Consider the following 20,055-nt stretch of genomic DNA (forward strand, 5'->3'; position numbering starts at 1 on the left):
GAGTGTCCCAAGTACGCTGCCTGGCGTGTAAAGAAGGGTATGCTTCTAACTTTAGTTTGTTCTGAAGTTAATTTAGCTTCTGTACCTAAGGATACTTAGTGGGTAGATTCTGGTGCTACTACTCATATAAGTATGTCCATGCAGGATTGCCTGTGGAGCCGATCGCCAAATGATGCTGAAAGATTCATCTTTGTGGGTGATGGCAATAAAGTTGCAGTAGAGGCTATAGAGACTTTCAGATTACAATTAAAAACTGGGTTTTATTTGGATTTGTTTGAAACATTTGTTGCACCGTCCTTTAGACGGAATTTAATTTCTATTTCTAGTTTGGACAAATCAGGATTTTCTTGTTCATTTGGAAATAATAAAGTTAGTCTCTATCAAAATTCAAATTTTGTTGGTTCCGGTTATATGATTGATAATCTGTATATACTTGATATTGTTAGTTCCTATAACGAAATACTGCAAACAAGTTCACGTGGTACAAAGCAAAAATTAAGTGAGAATTCTGTCACTTTATGGCACAAGCGTTTAGGTCATATCTCTAAGCAGAGAATTCAGAGGCTTGTGTCGGATGAAATTTTTGAACCCCTAGATTTAACAAGCTTCCAAGTTTGTGTTGAGTGCATCAAGGGGAAAAGAACAAATATGAGAAAATTTGGTGCTGAGAGAGCTACAAACGTCTTAGAACTGATACATACTGATATCTGTGGCCCATTCCCTACGGCTTCTTGGAATGGACAACAATACTTCATTACGTTCATAGACGATTACTCTAGATTCGGTTACCTTTATTTAATACACGAGAAGTCTCAATCCCTAGATGTTTTCAAGTCTTTTAAAGCTGAAGTTGAACTTCAACTTGGAAAGAAAATAAAGGCTATCAAATCTGATCGTGGTGGTGAATACTATGGAAGATATGATGGATCGGGAGAACAACGTCGAGGACCTTTCGCTATTTTCCTCAATGAGTGTGGAATTGTTCCGCAATACACCATACCGGGCAAACCTAGTATGAATAGTGTTGCAGAACGATAAAATCGAACTCTTAAGGATATGGTAACGAGTATGATAAGTCATTCCTCCTTACCAGAGTCACTTTGGGGAGAAGCTTTGAAGACCGCAGTGTACATTCTTAACAGGGTACCAAGCAAGGCAGTTGCCAAAACCCCTTATGAGCTATGGACAGGCAAGAAGCCTAGCATTAAGCACTTGCACATTTGGGGTTGTCCAGCTGAGGCACGGCCTTATAGGCCACATGAAAGAAAACTGGACTCAAGGACGGTTAGCTGCTATTTCGTTGGTTACGCTGAACGCTCTCGGGGCTATAAGTTTTACTATCCCACATCAAGATCCTTCTTTGAAATGGGAAATGCGAGATTCCTTGAGGATATTGAGTTTGGAGGGGAAGGAAACATAAGGAACGTTGTCTTTGAAGAAGAATCTATTATTGACAGCAATCAGGTCTCTATACCTATTGTTGTTCAAGACACAATTCTGGTAATAGATGACAATGTTCAGGCTCCTATTCCTGACATTGTTTCAGACCAAGACAACAATGAGACTCTTCCTCAAGCACCACCTATAGAACAAACTCAACAACCTCAAGAAGTGCTATTAAGGAGATCCACTAGGGAGGGAAGAAATGCGATTTCAAATGATTATATCGTCTTTCTTCAAGAACATGAGGATGGCGTTGGTTTAACGGAGGATGACCCGATCAACTCCCATCAGGCCATGCGCAGTTCTAACTCTCAGAAGTGGATTGATGCCATGAAAGATGAGATAAAGTCTATGAAAGATAATGACGTTTGGCATCTCGTTGAGTTGCCTAAAGGTGTGAAGCCCATTGGTTGTAAGTGGATATTTAAAACCAAGAGGGATTCAAGAGGCAGTGTCGAGAGATATAAAGCTCGTCTAATCGCTAAAGCCTTTACTCAAAAAGAAGGCATAGACTACAAAGAGACTTTCTCTCCGGTATCTTCGAAAGACTCTTATAGAACAATAATGGCACTAGTGGCTCATTTTGATCTAGAGCTACATCAGATGGATGTCAAGACTGCGTTTCTCAATGGAGACATTGATGAGACGATTTACATGGTACAACCAGAAAGCTTTGTATCAGGAGTTCCAAAGTCTATGGTTTGTAAGTAGAAGAAATACATCTACGGTCTCAAACAAGCTTCCCGTCAATGGTATCACAAGTTCCATCAAATCATTACCTCGTACGGTTTTGAGGCAAATGTTGTTGATGACTGTGTATATCATAAGTTCAGTGGGAGTAAATATATCTTCTTGGTATTATATGTTGATGATATTCTACTCGCTAGCAGCGATATAGGCTTATTGCATGAAATCAAGAAATTTCTGACGAAGAAATTCGAGATGAAAGATCTTGGGGATGCCTCTTTTGCATTAGGTATTCAGATACTGAGAGATCGTTCTCGAGGTATTCTTGGACTTTCACAAAAGAGCTATATCGATAAGGTTTTGAGTAGATTTGGCATGAAAGATAGTAGACCAGGAGACACGCCCATCTCTAAAGGAGACAAGTTTAGTCTCAAACAGTGCCCCAATAATGATCTTGAAAGAGAAGAGATGCAGAAGATTCCCTATGCATCAGTGGTAGGGAGTCTAATGTACGCTCTAATTTGTACTCGTCCCGACATAGCATTTATAGTGGGAGTTTTGGGTAGATACTTGAGTGATCCTGGCATGCAACATTGGAAAGTAGCCAAACGCGTGATGCGTTATTTGAGAAGAACAAAAGACTACATGATCACTTATCAGAGATCAGATAGTTTAGAGATCATCGGGTTCTCTGACTTCGATTTTGCGGGATGCCAAGATAGCAGAAGCTCCACATCAGGCTACGTCTTTATGTTGGCTGGAGGAGCTATCTCATGGAAATCTGCTAAACAGACTCTCATAGCTTCTTCAACCATGGCTACGGAGTTCATTGCTTGTTATGAGGCATCCAACCATGGAATATGGCTACGAAACTTTATCACTGGACTACGAGTGGTAGATGGCATTGACAGGCCATTAAAGATTTATTATGACAATAACTCAGCGGTGCTTTACTCCAACAACAATAGGAGTTCGACAAAGTTGAAATTCATTGATATCAAGTTTCTAGTTGTTAAGGAGAGAGTTCAAGATAAACAGAATTCCATAGAACATATAGGAACAAATTTCATGCTAGCGGACCCACTAACCAAGGGCTTAACGCCGAAGGTCTTTCATGAGCACACTACTCACATAGGCGTTATTTTCGAGGATATTCTAGTCTAGTGGGAGTCAATTTTATTTTCTATATGTTTGCTTTAGACATTAAATTATTTAACCTTCTGCAGAATAAAGTTGATGGTCTATGATTCTATTTCTGAGTTTGCTTGTGTTTTCATTGTGCAATGTCTGCATTGCATTAAGGACTTTGGAATGATCTCACTAAAGACTAAAGAAGGACCAGTTGGAAATAGGCATTTTTGAGATCACATTTCATGTAAATTTCCATGCTACTCATCCATATTTGATCTATGTCATTAAGTGTATTAATATGTTGATCATCGTGGTTTAATCACTAATGTATTGTGATGAAAGTTGCGGTGGTTCCATTATTAGTATATGAGATGGACAAGATTGTTTAAGGAGCAGTCTAATGATAAATAGCATACAGATGCGCGCCTAAGGAGTTTGTAATATAATTGTTTAAGGAATAATATGTAGTCAAGTGGGAGATTGTTAGGAAAACACGATTTTCCTAAATTAATATTGGCAACATATTAATACAATTATATTAGCTATTTAATATAATGGGCAAAAATCAAGTGGTCTATTTTTTTGCATGCCCATAGACTACTCAAATTAATATGGACTAAGTGAGTAGATACCGGCTAATATTACTCTAATTAAGGGATAATGGGAACCTTAATTAAGCAGTATATAAAGGTTATTTTGGTTATGGTCTCCAATATACCAAATCATACACTCTTTTCCCTTCTCCCCATCAAGAAGAGAAATCACGGTCCCATTGAGGAATAAGGAGATTTGGTTGAGAAAGATCACAAAACCACCCTCTTCATTTGCATTCATCGATACGTAGTCGACTGTCGCAGTAATTCCGCAACAGTAGGCAATCGTTTACAATGGATACAGGTATATTAGCTGAATCTGTGAATCCTAGTAATTTAGCATGATGTTGATCCTAAGATTTAGTTTATATTTGGATCTAATTTGATTTTCTAACGACTTACCCATTGCCGTCATAAATGACATTGCTCACTACTCATATTAATCCCATGTGAGATGTATTTGTCAAGAGCCATTGAAGAAGTTTCAAGAATGTGATTTTGATTTTTTCGATTCGAAAAACGGTTTTGTAGTATCTATAAATAGGTAATAACAACAAAAAATAATAATCGAAATGGTTGGTGTTTGATATTGTGTTGATTACACTGCGCTTAAAATCTTTAGAAAATCAACCTTTCAATTTAGTTGACCTCTCTAGTTGATGTTTCCGGGGGGGGGGGGGAGAGAGAGAGAGAGAGACGGGTTTTGTTTGGAATAAGAATGGACATAATTTTAGAGATTTTGGTGCTAATTTCCTCAAGTTAATGGCGCATTTGTTGGGGGCATAAATTAAGGGCGTGTTTGTTGGTCTATAAGTTAAAGACGGGTTGGATGGAATAAATTTAACATTATAAAAGATACTTGTATTATTTGTTTAACTTTTAGCGTTTTTTTTTTTTTACTATAAAAAATGGTATTTATATTATAGTAAAAAAAATAATTTGACAAGTATAATTTAAATATTTATATAAAAATAGGTATGTGGCATAATTCCATCTTAAATTAAAGGCTATCAAATTTGATTAAGCCGATTTAAAGTGATTTGATAAGTTTCAGTATTTTGGACTTTAATGCATCTAATTAAAGTATGGATTTTTATGTGTAGAGATTAGATTAGGAATGTCAACGAGTCGAGCTAGATCGAGCTGTTGCTCGATCAAAAAAATTAAGCTCAACCCGACCGAGCTAGGCAAGCTCGCTTTTTTTTGCTCTTTTTTTTTTATTTAAGCAGCTAGCAGCTATTAAGGAAGCACAGCTGTTGCCTTTAACTTTTAAGGTTCTTTTTATATAGGCCTTCGAGCTAGCTCAGGCTCGGCCCGAGCCTCGAGTCGGGCCAGCTTGGGCTTTTTTTGGACCTGAGCCGGTAAGCATAATTGACATCCCTAGACCACACCATTGTTCCTAATTCCATGATGGGCCCAATTAGGTTAACAAGCAATCGGTATATAAGCACGATTATGATCCCCAAATCACAAATATTGCTCATTCTGTTCTAGCCCCATCACAAGAGAAAAAAGTGCTGCGTGTTAAATTGGAAGACATAATCGCAAAATTCAATTTTGTAATTAATCATGTCTAATTCAAGTATGTTTCTGCTTTGTTTCATGTGTTCTTGATTATCCAACATGATAGATCTGACTATTTTGATGGTAACAATATTTTACTATAAGAGGTATCAGAGCCACTTTCATATTGAATCATTGAGAATCAAATATTTATTTAGTTCCTCTGATAATTTCAATGTTTTCAAATTTAATAATTTTTTGTTTAGTTTTTTTGAATTTGAAAACTTTAGCGACGTGTTTTCCTTACTTTCTTCCGTAATTCGGATTAAAATTTTGAGAAATTTCAGATTGCGAAATTTTAAGGTTAAAAAAACAAAAAAAAAAAAAAAAAAAAATCCCACAAAATGTTGCTGTAAGGGGCGCCGGTGCTACTGCTCAAGGCGACACAGGGGAATTTTTGTTTAAATTTTGGGGACAAGGGCTGAGTTGCAATTTATGTTATTTTGAGTCCTCATTTGCAATTTCATATTAGGGTTAGGGTTACAATTTTAAAGTTTCAACCCCTAAAGTTTAAAGTTCATCTAAATTGGGCCTTTAAAGTTCTAGGTTTAATACTTTTATCCCTAAAGTTTAACAATTGATTAATTTTGGTCATTAAAGTTCTAAATTTTGTAATTAAAGCCCTCAAAGTTTCTAATTTGTTCAAATTGCCCCCTAAAGTTTCAAATAAATAAAATATGCAAAATTGGTGGTTTCCTTATTCAAATTTTGGTACAAATGATTATTTTGAAACGTATAATATTCAGAAATAAATTAATTGAAGTAACATGTTGTGAAAGCAACCTCTTTTATGGAAATCAATTAACTTAGAATATTAAAAGGTGTTTGTATGTATGTTATTCATATGAATATTGATCGACCCAAAGGAATGTCAATATTTAACCAAATTGCACGTGCACCTATGGTGATAAACATGTGGCGATTATTTGATTTAATGTGTGATCAATAAATCGGTTCAAAGAAAGATTTATTGGTTGATATATTTTTATTGTAAGTGTTTTGACCACTGCACCAAGAGTACTACTTACAAGTCAATATTTCTTTCCAAAGACTAAATATTGATGTTGTGCTAGGTATTTTGTGATGGGCCCTACCATTATTTGAAATTGTTATTTCCATATTAAGGGTATTCATGTGAGCTGTTCCAATTAATTGTTCTCTAATTTAATTTCAAGTTTTGCTACTAATATCTCTATTAGTATCAATTCAATTCTAATGCTTAATGGCACTAACAGGGCGTGGCAAGAGAACACGATGATTGTTCTTGGAGTTATGGACCTAGATATTGCTTTTCAAGTCATCAACCTGCTGCACTTACTGATAAGAGTACCTCTGATGATAAGAGGGGAATGGAAAAATAGGAACGATCGAATCACATAAGTTTAATAGTCATGAAGTGTGCTTTCCAGAAGCGTTCCTGGGCACTATGTCCAATAAAGTGATTCCGGCTAAGGGTTTCCTTGAAGACCTTGAGAAGAGATTTGCCAAGAATGAAAAGGTCAAAACTAGTACACTTTTGACAAACCTTGTCTCAATGAGATACGAAGGGAAAGAAAACATACAGGAGTATATAATGGAAATATGCCATATTGCTTTAAACCAATGGCACTCAAGTTGGATTTATCTGAAGACTTGTTAGTGCACTTGGTTCTGATATCCATTCTGGCACATTTTAGTCAATTCAAGGTGAGCTACAAGTGTCAAAATGACTCATGGTCTATTAATGAGCTCATCTCACACTGTGTCCAAGAAAATGAAAGATTGAAGTATGACGAGACAGAAAGTACTAATTTAACCACCACCTCCAAGCGAAACAGCATAAGGAACCAATTGATGGTGGTTGTTTCTTCTATGGAGCTGCAGGTTATAAGAAGAAGAACTGTACCAACTACCATGCATGGCGTGTCAAGAAATGTATTCTTCTTCATTTGGTTTGTTATAAGGTTAATTTGATTTCGGTACCTAAACATACATGGTGAATAGATTCTAGTGCAACAACTCAGATCAGTGTATCTATATAGGGTTGCCTGAGTTGCCGAAAACTAAGTGATTGTGAAAGATACGTCTATGTTGGCGACAGCAAAATAGTGGAAGTAGATGCAATAGGGAAATTTAGATTATTGTTAAAGACTATATTTTATTTGGATCTTAATGAAACATTTATTGTGCTATCTTTTAGATGGAATTTGATTTTTATTTCTGCTTTGGACAAATTTGGTTATTCTTGTTCATTTGGGACTAGAAAATTTAGTTTGTTTCATGATTCAAAATTGGTTGGTTCCGATTCTTTATTAGGTTACGACAATCTTTATTTAATTGATACAATTGCTTCTTTTAATGAATTCTTGCATGTAAGTAGTCGAAGTGTAAAGCGAGAATTCTGCCTCGTTGTGGTATAAGAGATTATGTCACATCTCCAAGAGGAGAGTTAAGAGACTTGTGTCTGATGGGATTCTCGATCATCTTAACTTCATAGATTATGACTTGTGTGCCAATTGTATAAAGAGAAAACAAACCAATAAAAGGATACGGACATTTGTGGACCATTCCTTACGGGTTCTTAGAATGGTCAACAATATTTTATAACGTTCATAGATGACTTTTCAAAATATGGCTATATATATCTCATTCATGAAAAATCAGAGTCATTGGATGTGTTCAAAAACTATAAAGTTGAAGTTGAGAATCAACTCAATTAAAGGATTAAAAATGTCACATCTAATCATAGGGTTGAATACTATGTCAGATATGACGGTTCGGGTGAACAACGTCCAAGACCATTTCCTAAATTCCTAAAGAAATGTGGTATTGTTCCACAGTATATTATGCCCGGTTCGCCCATATGAATGGTGTTGCTGAAAGACGAAATAGAACATTTAAGGATATGGTGAGAAGTATAATTGGATAATCTATCTTGCCAGAATCTCTCTGGGATGAAGCATTAAAAATCGCAGTGTATATACTCAACAAAGTACCAACTAAGGCCACTGATAAAACCCTTATAAGCTTTGGACGAGCAAGAGGCTTAGTTTGAAGCACGTACACATTTGGGAATGTCCAGCTGAGGCAAGGCCTCATAAATTACATGAAAAGAAACTGGATGCAAGGACCATTAGTTGCTATTTTATTGGATATTCTGAAAGGTTCGAAAGGTTACAAGTTTTATGATCTCACAACTAAGACAATTTTCGAGACAGAAAATGTCCGATTTTTTTAGGATGTTGAGTTTACAGGCTTTGTCTTTGAGGAGGAATACATTGAAATTCCTCCAATTTTCATTGACAATGATCAATTTCTATTCCTAATATTGTTCAAGAAGCAACTCAGAATTAAGACAATGTTATTGTATATTCCTCTCCAGGTTAACAAATTGTTCTAAAAGAAAAACTCTACGGCCTTAAGAACCAATTCCATTATAAAGATCCACTAGAGAGAGAGAAAGTGTGGTTCCGAATTATTACATCGTATGTATTTCTTCAAGAACATGAAGTTGACATTAGAGTGGTGGAAGATGATCCGATCAACTTCCGTCAAGTCATGGAAGGTTCTAACTATCAAAAGTGGCTCGGTGCCATAAATGAAGAGATAAAATTCATGAAGAACAATGACATGTGGGACCTCGTTCCATTGCCTAAATGTTCGAAACCCATTAGTTGTAAATGGATATTTAAGACCAAAAGGGATTCGAAGGGTGAGTAGAGAGGTATAAGGCTCGTCTTGTTGCAAAAGGATTTTACACAGAAAGAAGACATTGATAACAAATAGATTTTCTCTTCGATTTCTTCGAAAGACCCTTTCAAAACTATAATGGCATTGGTAGCACATTTGGATCTTGAGTTACATCATATGGATGTTAAGACAACGTTTCTCATTGGTGACGTTGATGAAATAATTTATATAGTACAACCAGAAAACTTCGTATCGGATGATGCAAAGCAAATGGTTTGTAAACTAAAGAAATTCATCTATGGACTTAAACAAGCGTATCTTCAATTTTATTACAAGTTTCATTAAGTAATCTCTCATTTGGTTTTGAGATAAATTTGATCGATGATTATATACACCACAAGTTTAGTGGGAGTAAGTATATTTTTCTAGTGTTATCTGTCGATGACATATTGCTTGACAGCAACGATATAAGCTTATTGCCCGAAACTAAGAGATTTCTAGCAAAGAATTTTAAGATGAAAGATATTGGGGATGCCTCTTTTGTATTAGGAATTCAGATACATCGAGGTCGTTCTCAAAGTATTCTTGGATTATCATAAAAGATTTATATCAAAAAGGTACTTAAAAGATAAGGCATGCAAAATTGTAAACCAGCTGACACCCCTGTGGCTAAAGGAGACAAGTTCAATTTAAATCAGTGCCCAAAAAATGACTTAAAAATTAAATAAATGCAAAAGATTTCTTATTCCTCAATTATAGAAAATCTAATGTATGCTCAGGTTTGTACGCGTTCAGATATAGCATACGTTGTTGGGATGCTCGGGAGATATTTAAATAACCAGAGAATGGATCATTGAAAAACAACCAAACGGGTCATGCAGTATTTATAGAGAAAAAAGACTACATACTCACATACAAGAGATCAGATTAATTGGAGATCATCGGTTATTCTGATTTCGATTTCGTAAGAGCTAAGATAGTAGGAAATCTACTTCGGTCTATATTTACCTGCTTGCTGGATATACTATTTCATGGAAGAGTGCTAAACAAACACTTATACCTACTTCCACCACGACAGTGAAGTTTCTAACGCGTTATGAGGCATCAAACCATAGAATGTGGCTGCAAAATTTTGTCACTGGGCTGTGCATTGCGGACAATATAGAAAACTTGCTCAAGCTATTTTGTGACAATAAATCAGTAGTGTTGTATCTCAATAACAACAGGAGCTCGACAAAGTCGAAACATATAGAGATCAAGATCCTGGCTGTTAAAGAAAAAATTCAAAGTGGACAGGTGTTAATAGAGCATATTAAAATAAACTCCATGATTGCGGATCTGTTACTAAGGGATTAATACTCAAGGTTTTTTATGAGCACACTACTCATATAGGTGTAATATCTCTTGAGGATGTCTAGTTTTAGTGGGAGTTTTTTTTTCATATTGGACACATGTACTATTATTTTGAATATGATTTATGGTTAAAATTATTTTAAATTATAAATTTTTTGGGTTTATTATCTCTGAACTTATTTGAAAATGATCTCACTGAGGTGTTAAGGCGAACCAGTTGGAAATAGGCATGTTAAGATCACATCACATGTAATTTTCATGCTACACATCCATGCTTGATCCATGTCATTCAATTATATCGATATACATGATCATTGATGAGTTTAGTTACGATGAAAGTAGCAAAAGCCGCTTTGAACCTATGTTGATATACTTGATGGACCGAATTGTTTGGGGATGCATTCGGTAATGATAGCAAAATTCTGAGTACTCATAAGTTTATATTTAATGCACAATTATAAGGTGACATAAGGGAGATTTTAAAGATTTTAATCGATCGTGTGGACTTATATGTGAATTATTGTGTATTAAATTAAAGATTATCAAATTTAGTTAAGCTCATTTAAAGTGATCTAATAAAATTTCGGTATTTTGGGCTTTGATGCATCTAATTAAAGCATAGGCTTTTATGTGTAGAGCTCAGGCCATTGTTTCAAATTCCATGATAGGTTGAATTAGGTTAACAAGCAGTCAGTATATAAACACGGTTATGGTCCCCAAATCACAGGTATTGCTCATTCTATTCTGGCTTCCATCACCAGAGAGAAAAAGTGCTACATGTTGATTTTGAAGGCATAATCACAAAATTCAATTGTTGCAACTAACCATGTTTGATTCAGGTGCACTTCCGCTTTGGTTCGTGTGTTCTTGATGATCCAACATGATAAATCTAGCTATTTTGATGGTAACAATATTTTCCTACAGCACCTACATAAAATTTATAGGTGATGTCTCCATCCATCACCAATGATCATTCCGTCGTTATGCACTTTGCAAACAGAATTTACGTAAGTGGATTCTGTCAACCTTCTTCAACAAAATTTTGTATCTCTGAGTCAGTTGGTGAATGTTAACACGGTATATGTTGCTCATTCATTGCTGGTTCCCTATATGATAGAGACAGATGTGCATAGATAATTTTTCATGGATGAAAATATGATTTTTAGTAATCATGAGTGTTTGTACGACTTTGGAGTGAAAATTTTGTATAAAGAATTCACGAGGTTTGTAAATCTTAGTGATGAGAGAAGTTTATATTTTCAAAAATCTTGTCAAAAACTGTATGAAAAATTATTCACTTATGCAAGTAATGCTTTTTTATTATCTTGCTAGCAATTATGATTTAAGTTAAATCAACTTTCTGTTACATTATCTTAGGAGTACAAAGTTTCAAAGTGACTCTTCACAATAATGACATCAAAAATGATTTTTTCAGTTTGGCATGATGAAAATAGAAAAATTAAAATGCACTTCTGATGAACACTTGAGAGTATGTAGACCACGAGTTTTTACTCTTATTTTAGAATTAGATTACTTGACATATCAATTACAGTATCGTAATTTCACACTAACTCATTCGACGATGTCTATTTCTATACTTATTTCACTTAATTATTTATTAACATTCGATAGAAAAAATGTTGAATAAATTAGTTTTTCCATATTGTTCGTGCAAAACCCACCTATTAGATATCATGTTGTCAAACGACCTCCCGGGCGATGATGAAAACCAATTTTATCAGTCGACATGAATGACTGAACGATAATTCAACATCGAATAATGGATGAACCGACCAAATGTTGCTTTACCTATTGGATGGCTAATACTCTTTGTGGCTTGTTGTTTCTTTCCTTTGGGACTTAAACCTAGTCGAGCCCACTTACCATATTGTGACTTACCTTAAGTTGGCCATTTAACTAGTATATATATTGGTGCTTAACCTCTACTCCTCACCCGTTTTGATAGAACCCGAGAGGTAAAGAAAAACTGCCACCTTCTTCTTCTGCCTTCTTCTTCGTGATTTGTCTTCCTACCAAATTGCTTGAGCCTTTGTGACTCTTACCTGTGTGGTATCCATCCTAAGTGTGTGGTTGAATCAACAAGCAAAAGAGGAAATAGCAACCATAGGAGAGTTGAAGCCGACGGTTCGGTCATCTTAGATTTTGGTGTTGAATTCGATGTTTAATGGTTAACTGAGCCCGGAAATCACTTTGAGCAGTTTAAGGAAGATCCTAACATCTGGTATCAGAGCTTGGGTAGCAAAAATTGACTCAAAATTGGCTGATTTTCGGACTTGAACCTTAGAACCCGAATCTAAAAATTTCCAATTACTCACAAACCAAAACTCGGTTGGACAAACGGAGGCCATACCCATCACCAGCAGGTCGAGGCGCTCCCGGAAAGGCGGCGCGTGGGCTGACGGTGGCGGCGCGTGGACGGCTGTCCGACGACGCTGTCTTCAGGTAACTTGCTTGTTTCGATCTCCTGAACGCGCTGATATACTTTGTTTTGTGTTTCAGGTTACACAAAAAAAGTTGGACGATTTTGCCCTTTGGTACGACGCCGACTGAAATTCAATAGCAAGCTCGTTTTTCTCCACTCTACGGACTCAGATAGATCCGCTCTGGTAAATTGGCTTAATCCATTTAAATTCAGCAATAGCAAGATCATCGTGTGGGGTGATCGTTAGGTTTTGGGGTTACCGTGAAGGGTAACCGTTGCTTGTGCTAGAACTAGGATTACTTGCGTTAATTGAGTGCTTGTTCTTTTGATTTAAAGTGCTTGGAATCTCTTGGTAGACGTAGCGTTTAGGTTCATTGTTACTTTTGCTGAGAATTAACAAGATATTACCTTATCACGTTTTCCAATACTATTTCGTGTGGTTTAATTAGTGTGCTAACCAATGACAACACATAATTTTGATTTGGGAATTTTTAATGGTAAAGGGGACTTCTCTATCTGGCAACAAAAGATGAGAGGCATACTAGTCCAACAAAAGGTGTCAAAAGCCATCGAAGGCAATTTTGCACCTGACATCTCAAAAGAACAAAAAGAGGAAGCCGATGAGCTTGCCTATACCTCAATAATATTACACTTGTCTGACGCTGTCTTAAGAAAAGTGGGAAAACTAAAAACCACCAAAGAACTTTGGAAAAGACTAGAAGACTTATACTTGCTTAAATCTATACCGAATAAACTCTACCTACTCAAACGATTCTTCAGTTTTAAAATGGATCCTTCAAAGGATCTCGACGACAATTTAGATGTATTTAACAAATTGGTGCAAGATATTGTCAATTGTGACGAAACCGTGTCTGAAACCTATAAGGTCATTATCTTGCTCAATTCAATCCCGGACTCTTATAAAGAAGTTAAAAATGCCATTAAGTATGGTAGGGACACGTTAACACCTGAAATTGTCATAGATTCTCTTAGGAGTAAGGAGATGGAAATGAGGGTTGAAAAATAGGATAGGAGGAGTGAAGAGTTGCATATGATGTGGGGTAGAACACAATTTAGGCAAGCCAGTCATGATGGATACCAAAGTAGTGGCGAATCAAGTAGTAATAGTTGGAAAAAGAAGGGGAATGGTAGACCTAGATCAAGTCTAGAACTAAGGGTAGAAAATGCTATGGCTGTGGAGGCACAGGGCATTTTATAAAAGACTATCATAAAGAAAAGGGAAAACAGAAGGTTAAGGAAAGAGATGACGTAAATGTGTTATCCTCTACCTCCGATACCGAAAACGGTGAAGTCTATGTGATCACTAGTCCAGTCGCATACACTACTGAATTAAATCTAACTACTAATTCTCACATGCATGAATGGATATTAGATTCTGGTGCGTCTTTTCATGTGACATCTGAAAAGAACTGGTTTGAAAACTTGCAAGAATCTAATGATGGGCAAGTAGTTCTGTGTGATAACTTCGCCTATACAATTGCTAGAATTGGAGACATAAAGATAAAATTTAACACGGGCTTTGTGTACATGTTAAAGGAAGTTAGATACATTCCAGAATTATCTAGGAATTTGATTTCAGTAGGAAGACTTGAGAAAGACAACTTCACCGGTAAAATTGAAAATGGTATGTTTAAAATGATGAAGGGTGCGTTAATCTCTATTAAGGGAATCAAGAAAAACGACATTTACATCACTACTGGGGAAGTGATTAGAGGATTAAACTCCTCTATTTCTTCCGCCAAAATCAATCACACACATACGTGGCATAGTAAGCTTGCACACGTAAGCATTAAAGGACTTAAGCTACTTAATGAAAAAGGTACATTTGATAATGACTGTGTGTCTGACCTATCGTTCTGTGATCACTGTATGCTTGGAAAGCACCATAGAGTGTCGTTTTCCACCAGTACGCATAAGGCTAAAAGCATGCTTGAATATGTGCATTCTGATCTGTGGGGTCCTGCTAGTAATCCCACATCGGGTGGGAATAGGTATTTCCTATCTATCATAGATGACTACACCAGGAAAGTGTGGGTCTATCTATTGAAAGACAAAACTGAAATCTTCCATAACTTTAACAATTGGAAGAAACAAATGGAAAATCAAACTAGCAAGAGGATCAAATTTTTAAGGACAGATAATGGCCTAGAATTCTGTAATGCTGAATTCGATAGGATGTGTCAAGAAAGTAGAATAACAAGGCACAAAACGGTTCCTTATACTCCCCAGCAAAACGGGGTAGCAGAAAGAATGAATAGGACCATACTAGACAAAGTGCGCTGCATGATGTTATGTTCTGGGGTTCCTAAGTCATTTTGGGGTGAAGTCATTGTCACTGCCTGTTATCTAATAAATTTGACTCCATTGGCTGCATTAAATGGTGATACTCCACATGAGAAATGGTCTGGAAAATTGGGTGACTACTCAATGCTTAAAGCATTTGGATGTGCTGCCTTTTCTCATCAAAGTGAGGGAAAGTTAAAATCTAGAGCCAGGAAGTGTGTCTTTCTAGGATATCCTGAAAGGGTTAAGGGCTATAGGCTATGGGATAGAAGCCAAAAAAGAGTTAAGATCATCATGAGTAGGGATGTCACATTTAATGAGAATGAGATGCCTTGTCTAAAGAACGAAATCGAACCTGTAAGTGAAACCGAATCAAGTGAAGAAAGAAATCGGTTTAAGGTGGAGTTAGGAAAATTTAACACATCAGTACCTAGTACTTCGAGTGAGGTGGAGATTCAGGTCCAAGAACCTGAAGAGGAAAATGAAGTAGTGATAGTAGAGCATCCTGAGGAAGAAAATACATTAACTAACTATAACTTAGTTAGAGATAGAGAGAGAAGGCAAACGAGAGAACCTAGGAGGTTCGGGTATGAATCTGAATTGGATTTTGCATACGTTAGTTACGAAGAACTAGTTGATAGGGAGCCAGAAACTTTTGAAGAGACTATGAATAGTGGTCAATCTAAGGAATGGCTTAAGGCTATGAAAGAAGAGATGAGTTCTCTAGAAAAAAATCAAACTTGGGAGTTAGTACCGAGACCTAAGAATAAATCAATCGTTGATTGCAAGTGGGTCTTTAAGGTTAAGGAAGGTACTAGTAATACAGAACCCTTAAGATTTAAGGTTAGGTTAGTAGCAAAGGGTTACACACAAAAAGAAGGTGTTGATTATAACGAGATTTTCTTACCAGTTGTCAAGTACACTACTATTAGGGTCATGCTCGCATTGGTTGCGCTCTTTGACTGGGAACTTGAACAACTCGATGTAAAAACCGCTTTTTTACATGGAGAGCTTGATGAACAAATCTTTACGAATCAACCAAAAGGTTTTAAATACAAGTTAAAACCTGATTATGTGTGTTTTCTGAAAAGATCCCTATACGGTCTAAAGCAATCACCTCGACAGTGGTACAAGAGGTTCGATTCATTTGTACTCACTATAGAATTTCAAAGAAGTAAATTCGATCACTGCCTGTACTTTCAACACAACGAGACTAATAACAATTATTTGTTCTTGTTGCTCTATGTGGACGACATGCTTTTAGTTGGATCATCTCCTAAGTGGATAAACAATATAAAAGCAGATCTTAGTGGAGAGTTTGACATGAAAGACCTAGGAAAAGCTAAAAGGATTCTAGGCATGGAAATAGAACGAAATAGGTCAAATTTCATCGTATTCTTGCATCAGTCTTCATACATATCAAAGGTGTTGAAAAAGTTTAATATGAGTGACTGCAAATCTGTCACGTTGCCTCTTGCAAACCATTTTGTTCTATCTAAAGAACAAACTCCCTGCAATGAACGTGAAGTGGAATACATGAGTAAAATTCCATACTCAAATGTGATTGGTTCCATAATGTATTTGATGGTTTGCACTAGACCGGACTTAGGATTCGCTATTAGTACTCTCAGTAGGTACATGTCTAATCCAGGTCCTGAACATTGGGAAGCATTAAAGTGGCTTTTAAGATATTTGAAGGGTACAAGTGACGTAGGTCTAAAATTTAGTGCTAATAACGAAGGCGTGAAATTAAAGGGTTTTGTAGATGCTGACTATGCAGGAGATAGGGATAGTAGGAAATCAACTTCCTCTTACGTATTCACCTTATCAAATTCGTGTGTTAGTTGGAAATCACAATTACAACACATAGTTGCACTATCCACTACAGAGTCAGAATATATTGCCACCACTGAAGCAATTAAAGAGGCTCTATGGCTTAGAGGTCTACTTCATGAACTGAGTGTCTTGAATGAGTATGTGGTTGTGTATTCTGATAGTCAGTCATCCATACATCTGTGTAAAAATTCTGTTTTTCACGAACGCACTAAACATATCGATGTTAGGTTATACTTCATTAGGGATATAATATCACAAGAAGTAGTAAGACTTGAAAAAATTCACACACAGTATAATCCTTCAGATATGGGCACGAAAGTGCTGCCACTGGTAAAGTTTAGAAGTTGCAAATAGCTTCTAAACATCGGTACAGGTAAATGATTTCAATTTTATCGGTTTTCTGTTAGAGGCGTCACTAATGGAAAAACGTTTTTCTTTGCAGGTCCTTTGATACCAAGGTGGAGGTTGTTAGACATCATGTTGTCAAACGACCTCTCGGGCGATGATGAAAACCAATTTTATCAGTCGACATGAATGACTGAACGATAATTCAACATCGAATAATGGATGAACCGACCAAACGTTGCTTTACCTATTGGATGGCTAATACTCTTTGTGGCTTGTTGTTTCTTTCCTTTGGGACTTAAACCTAGTCGAGCCCACTTACCATATTGTGACTTACCTTAAGTTGGCCATTTAACTAGTATATATATTGGTGCTTAACCTCTACTCCTCACCCGTTTTGATAGAACCCGAGAGGTAAAGAGAAACTGCCGCCTTCTTCTTCTGCCTCTTCTTCGTGATTTGTCTTCCTACCAAATTGCTTGAGCCTTTGTGACTCTTACCTGTGTGGTATCCATCCTAAGTGTGTGGTTGAATCAACAAGCAAAAGAGGAAATAGCAACCATAGGAGAGTTGAAGCCGACGGTTCGGTCATCTTAGATTTTGGTGTTGAATTCGATGTTTAATGGTTAACTGAGCCTGGAAATCACTTTGAGCAGCTTAAGGAAGATCCTAACATCACCAACGCACATCATCACCCACAAGGAATAAGCTTTAAATTGAATTTTATTAATTTGTATGTAGATCCGAATGTTGTTAATCACAAGATATTATTTGTTATTATTTTAACTTATTCTACTGATTATCTAAATGTTTTGTATTATATGAATGAATAGATGAATGTATTGGATTTATGAATCCATCCATCTTATCTTATTTCTTATTCTCAACTTTTGTAGTTAATGATATTTACGTGTTTTCGATAATTCAATTATATCTAACTATCTCTCCCGAAGTAAGTTAAATCTATTCTAAACAAGACCAAATCATACTGGTATTCCGATTCATATGCAAAGTAACGCATTCACTTACAAAAATATCTAGATGATTGTACATATCATACATGTTATTCATAATATCTATTATTCGCATGTTGATCTTACAAAGTCCTAACTTATTATGAACATTTTGAAACTATAACAAGTAACTAATTACCTAATAAATGGCAATCGATTAAGTAATGTAACAAAACAGGCAAGATTAATCAATAAAATTAAGAATATACTAATGACTAGTTTTTGAATTAAAAATAAGAAAATATAGGTTTTATCTTCATCCAATACAATAAAAAAGTTTAACCTAGCATGATTTTTATAATGTCGATGTCACCCGAAATATATATGAATACAAGAAGGATTGATCTTCAATCTCAAACTCTGTAATTAGCCTTTGATCAATTCTTTCCTAGGTTGGATCATTGCTCTAAAATACGGTAAATTGACCTCTTATTCTTGATAAATTTTGTGGCATGATATGGTAAGAGTGGCTAGAGAGAGATCTCTTAATATTTAGTCACTTTTATGTAATTATTGTAGATGAAAGTTGTCCCCTTCTATGAAATATATTAACATGCGCACGCAATGGAAGGCCAATTGATCTCATATGATCTTCAATCATCATTTTCTAATTCGAATCAACTAATGAATATTTGAAATTTATTCTCTGAATTTTGTAAATCATCATTTTGGTCAATTTTTGTTCCTTTTTTTCCAATTTAAGGTCCAATTACTGAGTTTTGCCTAATAAACAATATATACACGGGATTAGGTCATAACTAGTCATAAAAACTTCTAAATGTCTATATTTAAAAACCTAAATAAACGTATAAAATACACTTATTATATATAAATATATCTTCTTCGCTTGTGTATTATCACAAATACTTCAAATTAAGAGTACGTACAGATGGTTGAAACCACTAAGTTCCTTGCTTTGTTCTTCTGCTTTCTCATTATTGCAGCCTTCGATATGTTGCCTGGAATATATTTTGGTTACGATCCTTAGATGGATAAAATGTTTCTACTTGTTTTATAAGTGAAGTTTTTACATGTTTTTCATCTTCTTATCATGTTACGAAATTATGTTCCATGTTTGAAGTGTTTTTAATGATCGTAACAAGTACAATAAAATGTGGATATTCTTATGGATCATGACAAAATCCCTACTTACAAAATCTAAAACATTTTAGAGTCCATTTGATTGGGTTTTACTTCTTGTAGAAGAGCTACCTCAAGCTTTTTCAAGGGTCTGTTTGACATGCTTTTGCTTTTGCTTTTGCTTCATTCTGATAAGCTTTCGCTTGAAGATTCTTAATTTTTATTTAGAAATTAATTTTTAAAAAGGTTTTCTATTTTAAAAGTGTTTTTATTAGAAGTCACATTGGATTAACTTCTTTCAGAAACTTTTTTAATTAAAAGGGGCACTTTCATAAATTAGCCAAATTGATCCAAAAGCTGCTTTTGGATCTCAAAATCTTTTTTTGGTTTCTCAAAAAACATGCCAAATAGGCTCTAAGTCAACTTACTCTAGTTCTCTTTTAAGCAGACAAAACACTTTTAAATAATTATTCAAACAAGATCAAAAAGAGAAACTTTTGACTTTTCATTGTGGGTCCTTAACTACCAAATTTATTCTACTGTAAAAGTACCAAATTGTTAAATCTATGTTATCTTGGAATATAACTTCTTCCAA

Source organism: Olea europaea, chromosome 17 (assembly GCF_002742605.1).
Source record: "Olea europaea var. sylvestris chromosome 17, O_europaea_v1, whole genome shotgun sequence".
NCBI lineage: Eukaryota > Viridiplantae > Streptophyta > Magnoliopsida > Lamiales > Oleaceae > Olea > Olea europaea.